The following is a 6,989-nucleotide window of genomic DNA, read 5'->3' as shown; positions in this document are numbered from 1 at the left end:
TAGGCACCATGACCTTCAAGAAGGCCTTGTGTGACTTAGGGTCAAGTGTAAACCTCATGCCTCTCTCTGTAATGGAGAAGCTAGGGATCTTTGAGGTGCAAGCTGCAAAAATCTCACTAGAGATGGCAGACAACTCAAGAAAACAAGCCTACGGACTTGTAGAGGATGTTTTGGTAAAAATTGAAGACCATTACATCCCTACTGATTTCATAGTCCTAGAGACTGGGAAGTGCATGGATGAATCCATCATCCTTGGCAGACCCTTCCTAGCCACAGCAAAGGCTGTGATTGATGTTGATAGAGGAGAGTTGATCATTCAAGTGAATGAAGAATCCTTGGTGTTTAAGGCTCAAGGATATCCCTCTGTCATCATGGAGAGGAAGCATGAAGAGCTTCCCTCAAAACAGAGCCAAACAGAGCCCCCACAGTCAAACTCTAAGTTTGGTGTTGGGAGGCCACAACCAACTTCTAAGTTTGGTGTTGAAACCCCACATTGAAATTCTAAGTTTGGTGTTGAGAGGTTCCAACATAGCTCTGAGCATTTCTGAGGCTCCATGAGAGTCCTCTGTCAAGCTAATGACATTAAAGAAGCGCTTGTTGGGAGGCAACCCAATGTTTTATAATTAACTATTTTCTTTTGTTATTTTATGTTTTTTTGTAGGTTGATGATCATGAGAAGTCACAAAATCAATGAAAAGAGCAAAAAACAGAATGAAAAACAGGAAGAAAAACAGCACACCCTGGAGGACGCACCTACTGGCGTTTAAACGCCAGTAAGGTTAGCAGATGGGCGTTTAACGCCCAGTCTGGCACCATTCTGAGCGTTTAACGCCAGAAAGGGGCACCAGACTGGCGTTAAACGCCAGAAAAGGGCAAGAAGCTGGCGTTAAACGCCAGAAATGGGCACCAGCCCGGCGTTTAACGCCAGAAATGGCTAAAAACGCAATTTTGCTTGCCATTTGGTGTAGGGATGACTTTTCCTTGACACCTCAGGATCTGTGGACCCCACAAGATCCCCACCTACCCCACCACTCTCTCTCTTCTTCCCCCATTCACCAATCACCTCAACACCTCTTCCTCAAACACCCTTCACCTATCAAATCCCATCTTTCTCTTCACCACTCACATCCATCCTTCATAAAACCCCACCTACCCCACCATTCAAATTCAAACCACTTTCCCACCCAAACCCACCCTCACTTGGCCGAAAATCACCCTTCCCTCTCTCCTATATAAACCCTCCTTCACTCCTTCATTTTCCCACAACCTCAACACCACTTCTCCCCCTTTTGGCCGAACACAAAGCCATTCCCTTCTTCCTCATTTCTTCTTCTTCTACTCTCTTCTTTCCTCTTTTGCTTGAGGACGAGCAAACCTTTTAAGTTTGGTGTGGTAAAAGCATTGCTTTTTGTTTTTCCATAACCATTTATGGCATCCAAGGTCGGAGAAACCTCTAGAAAGAGGAAAGGGAAGGCAAAAGCTTCCACCTCCGAGTCATGGGAGATGGAAAGATTCATCTCAAGGGTGCATCAAGACCACTTCTATGAAGTTGTGGCCTTGAAAAAGGTGATCCCCGAGGTCCCTTTTTCACTCAAAAAGAGTGAATATCCGGAGATCCGACATGAGATCCGAAGAAGAGGTTGGGAAGTTCTTACCAACCCTATTCAACAAGTCGGAATCTTAATGGTTCAAGAGTTCTATGCCAATGCATGGATCACCAAGAACCATGATCAAAGTGTGAACCCGGACCCAAAGAATTGGCTTACTATGGTTCGGGGGAAATACTTGGATTTTAGTCCGGAAAGTGTAAGGTTGGCATTCAATTTCCCCATGATGCAAGGAGATGAACATCCTTACACTAGAAGGGTCAACTTTGATCAAAGGTTGGACCAAGTCCTCACAATCATATGTGAAGAGGCGCCCAATGGAAGAGAGATTCAAGAGGGAAGCCGGTTCAATTGAGAAGGCATGACCTCAAGCCCGTGGCTAGGGGATGGTTGGAGTTTATTCAACGCTCAATCATTCCCACTAGCAACCGGTCCGAAGTTACCATAGACCGGGCTATCATGATTCATAGCATCATGATTGGAGAAGAAATAGAAGTTCATGAGGTTATATCCCAAGAACTTTATAAGGTGGCGGACAAGTCCTCTACCTTGGCAAGGTTAGCCTTCCCTCATCTCATTTGTCACCTCTGTTATTCAGTTGGAGTTGACATAGAGGGAGACATCCCTATTGATGAGGACAAGCCCATCACCAAGAAGAGGATGGAGCACACAAGAGACCCCACTCATCATGAGATCCCTGAGATGCCTCAAGGGATGCACTTTCCTCCACAAAACTATTGGGAGCAACTAAACACCTCCCTAGGAGAATTGAGTTCCAACATGGGACAACTAAGGGTGGAGCACCAAGAACACTCCATCATCCTGCATGAAATTAGAGAAGATCAAAGGATCATGAGAGAGGAGCAACAAAGACAAGGAAGAGACATTGAGGAGCTCAAGCACTCCATAGGATCTTCAAGAGGAAGAAAGAGCTGCCATCACTAAGGTGGACCCGTTCTTTAATCTCCTTGTTCTTTATTTTTTGTTTTTCGAATTTTAGTGCTTATGTTTATCTATGTTTGTGTCTTGTGATCATTAGTGTCCTAGTGTCTATGCCTTAAAGTTATGAATGTCCTATTAATCCATCACCTTTCTTGAAAAAAAAAACAAAAAAATCGTGCTTAATTGAAAAAGAAAAAGAATTGCATGAATTTTGAATTTTATAACAGTTTAATTATTTTGATGTGGTGGCAATATTTTTGTTTTCTGAATGTATGCTTAAACAGTGCATATGTCTTTTGAATTTGTGGTTCATGAATATTGGCTATTGAAAGAATGATGAAAAAGGAGACATGTTACTGAGGATCTGAAAAATCATTAAAATGATTCTTGAAGCAAGAAAAAGCAATAAAAAAAAAGAAAGAAAATTTCGAAAAAATAGAGAAAAGAAAGAAATAAAGTTGTGATCCAAGGCAAAAAGAGTGTGCTTAAGAACCCTGGACACCTCTAATTGGGGACTCTAGCAAAGCTGAGTCACAATCCGAAAAGGTTCACCGAATTATGTGTCTGTGGCATGTATGTATCCGGTGGTAATACTGGAAGACAGAGTGCTTTGGGCCACAGCCAAGACTCAATAAGTAGCTATGTTCAAGAATCATCATACTTAACTAGGAGAATCAATAACACTATCTGGATTCTGAGTTCTTAAAGAAGCCAATCATTCTGAATTTCAAAGGATAGAGGGAGATGCCAAAACTATTCAGAGGCAAAAAGCTAAAAGCCCCGCTCATCTAATTAATACTGATCTTCATAGATGTTTTTGGAATTCATTGCATATTCTCTTCTTTTTATCTTATTTGATTTTCAGTTGCTTGAGGACAAGCAACAATTTAAGTTTGGTGTTGTGATGAGCGGATAATTTGTACGCTTTTTGGCATTGTTTTTAGTATGTTTTTGGTATGATCTAGTTAGTTTTTAGTATATTTTTATTAGTTTTTAGTTAAAATTCACTTTTCTGGACTTTACTTTGAGTTTGTGTGTTTTTCTGTGATTTCAGGTATTTTCTGGCTGAAATTGAGGGACCTGAGCAAAAATCTGATTCAGAGACCAAAAGGACTGTAGATGCTGTTGGATTCTGATCTCCCTGCACTCGAAGTGGATTTTCTAGAGCTACAGATACCCAATTGGCGCGCTCTCAACGGCGTTGGAAAGTAGACATCCTGGGCTTTCCAGAAATATATGATAGTCCATACTTTGCCCAAGATTTGATGGCCCAAACCGGCGTTCAAAGTCACCCTCAGGAATTCCAGCGTTAAACGCCGGAACTGGCACCAAAATGGGAGTTAAACGCCCAAACTGGCACAAAAGCTGGCGTTTAACTCCAAGAAGAGTCTCTACACGAAAATGCTTCAATGCTCAGCCCAAGCACACACCAAGTGGACCCGGAAGTGGATTTTTATGTCATTTACTCATATATGTACACCCTAGGCTACTAGTTCTCTATATATAGGACCTTTTACTATTGTATTTGAATTTTTGGACACCTAGTTCTTAGATCATTGGGAGGCTGGCCATTCGGCCATGCCTAGACCTTGTTCTTATGTATTTTCAACGGTGGAGTTTCTACACACCATAGATTAAGGTGTGGAGCTCTGCTGTACCTCGAGTATTAATGCAATTACTATTGTTCTTCTATTCAATTCCGCTTGTTCTTGTTCTAAGATATCACTTGTTCTTCAACTTGATGAATGTGATGATCCGTGACACTCATCATCATTCTCACCTATGAACGTGTGACTGACAACCACCTCCGTTCTACCTTCGATTGGGTGAATATCTCTTGGATTCCTGATACACGATGCATGGTTGATCGCCTGACAACCGAGTGCTCGCCTGACAAACGAGCCAGCCATTCCGTGAGATCAGAGTCTTCGTGGTATAGGCTAGAACTGATGTCGGCATTCAAGAGAATCCGGAAGGTCTAACCTTGTCTGTGATATTCTGAGTAGGATTCAATGATTGAATGACTGTGACGTGCTTCAAACTCCTGAGGGCGGGGCGTTAGTGACAGACGCAAAAGAATCACTGGATTCTATTCCGGCCTGATCGAGAACCGACAGATGGATAGCCGTGCCGTGACAGGGTGCGTTGAACATTTCCACTGAGAGGATGGGAGGTAGCCACTGACAACGGTGAAACCCTTGCTTAACCTTGCCATGGAAAGGAGTAAGAAGGATTGGATGAAGACAGTAGGAAAGCAGAGAGACGAAAGGGACAAGCATCTTCATACGCTTATCTGAAGTTCCTGCCAATGAATTGCATAAGTATCTCTATCTTTGTCTTTATGTTTTATTCGTATATCACCTACATTCATTTGAGTTTGCCTGACTAAGATTTACAAGGTGACCATAGCTTGCTTCATACCAACAATCTCTGTGGGATCGACCCTTACTCACGTAAGGTATTACTTGGACGACCCAGTACACTTGCTGGTTAAGTTGAACGGAGTTGTGAACTTCTCTAACAGTGCCTGGAACCCTTTTATCACAATTTCGTCCACGAAGTTTTTGGTGCCGTTGCCGGGGATTGTTCGAGTATGGACAACTGACGGTTCATCTTGTTGCTCAGATTAGGTAATTTTCTTTTTATTTTCTTTTCAAAAAGTTTTCAAAAATTTTTCTTTTATTTTCGTTTTTCTAAAAGAATATTTTCGAAAAAATAAAATAAAAATACAAAAAAAATTAGAAAATCAAAAAAACCAAAAATATTTTGTATTTCTTATTTGAGTCTTGAGTCAATTTTTATGTTTGGTGTCAATTGCATGCTTTTAAAATTTTTTCTTGCATTTTTCGAAAATTCATGCATTCATGGTGTTCTTCATGATCTTCAAGTTGTTCTTGACAAGTCTTCTTGTTTGATCTTGATGTTTTCTTATTTTGTGTTGTTTGTTGTTTTTCATATGCATTTTTTGTTTGTTAGAGTCCATGCATTACAAATTTCTAAGTTTGGTGTCTTGCATGTTTTCTTTGCATCAAAAATTTTTCAAAAAATATGTTCTTGATGTTCATCATGATCTTCAAAGTGTTCTTGGTGTTCATCTTGACATTCATAGTGTTCTTGCATGCATTATGTGTTTGATCCAAAATTTTCATATTTTGGGTCATTTTTATGTTTTTCTCTCTCATCTTTAAAATTTCAAAAATCAAAAAATATCTTTTCCTTATTTCCCTCCAAATTTTCAAAATTTTGGGTTGACTTGGTCAAAAATTTTTAAAATTAGTTGTTTCTCACAAGTCAAGTCAAATTTTCAATTTTAAAAAAAATCTTATCTTTTTAAAATCTTTTTCAAAAATCATATCTTTTCAATTTTATCTTTGTTTTTCGAAAATTTTCAAAAATATTTTTTTAAATTATTTTCAAAATCTTTTTCTTATCTTTATATCATATTTTCAAAATTACACTAACAATTAATGTGATTGATTCAAAAATTTGAAGTTTGTTACTTTCTTGTTAAGAAAGGTTCAATCTTTAAGTTCTAGAATCTTATCTTGAAGTTTCTTGTTAGTGAAGTAAGTAATTTTAAATTTAAAAATTAAATCTTTTTATCTTTTATCTTATCTTTTTCAAAAATTTTATCTTTTTCAAAATTTGATTTCAAAATATCTTATCTAACCTCTTATCTTCTTATCTTTTCAAATTTGATTTTAATATCTTTTTCAACTAACTCTTTGACTTTTTGTTTGTTTCTTATCTTTTTCAAAACCACCTAACTACTTTTCCCTCTCTAATTTTCGAAAATATCTCATCTCTTTTTCAAAAATTCTTTTTGTTTTAAATTTTAATTTTAATCTTATCTTATTTCTAATTTTCGAAAATTACTAACCCTTTTTTTAAATTATTTTCTAATTTTCTATCCCTTCTCTCTTATTCTATTTAATTATTTAATTACTAACACTTCTCTTCACCTCTCTTCACCTAAATATCCGAACCCACTCTTCTTCATTCTTCTCCCCTTTCTTTTTTTACTAACATAAAGGAATCTCTATACTGTGACATAGAGGATTCCTCTTCTCTTCTTGTTTTCTTCTCTTTCATATGAGCAGGAACAAGGAAAAAGGCACTCTTGTTGAAATTGATCCAGAACCTGAAAGGACTCTGAAGAAAAAATTAAGAGAAGCTAAGTTACAACAATCTAAAGGTAACCTTTCAGAAATATTAGAACAAGAGAAGGAGATGGCAGCCGAAAATAATAATAATGCAAGGAGAATGCTTGGTGACTTCACAAAGCCAACGTCCAAATTTGATGGAAGAAGCATCTCCATTCCTGCCATTGGAGCCAATAATTTTGAAATGAAACCTCAGCTAGTTGCCTTAATGCAACAAAACTGCAAGTTTTATGGACTTCCATCTGAAGATCCTTACCAGTTTTTAACTGAGTTCTTG

This window comes from Arachis hypogaea, chromosome 5 (assembly GCF_003086295.3).
Source record: "Arachis hypogaea cultivar Tifrunner chromosome 5, arahy.Tifrunner.gnm2.J5K5, whole genome shotgun sequence".
NCBI lineage: Eukaryota > Viridiplantae > Streptophyta > Magnoliopsida > Fabales > Fabaceae > Arachis > Arachis hypogaea.
This window is presented reverse-complemented; position numbering follows the sequence as displayed.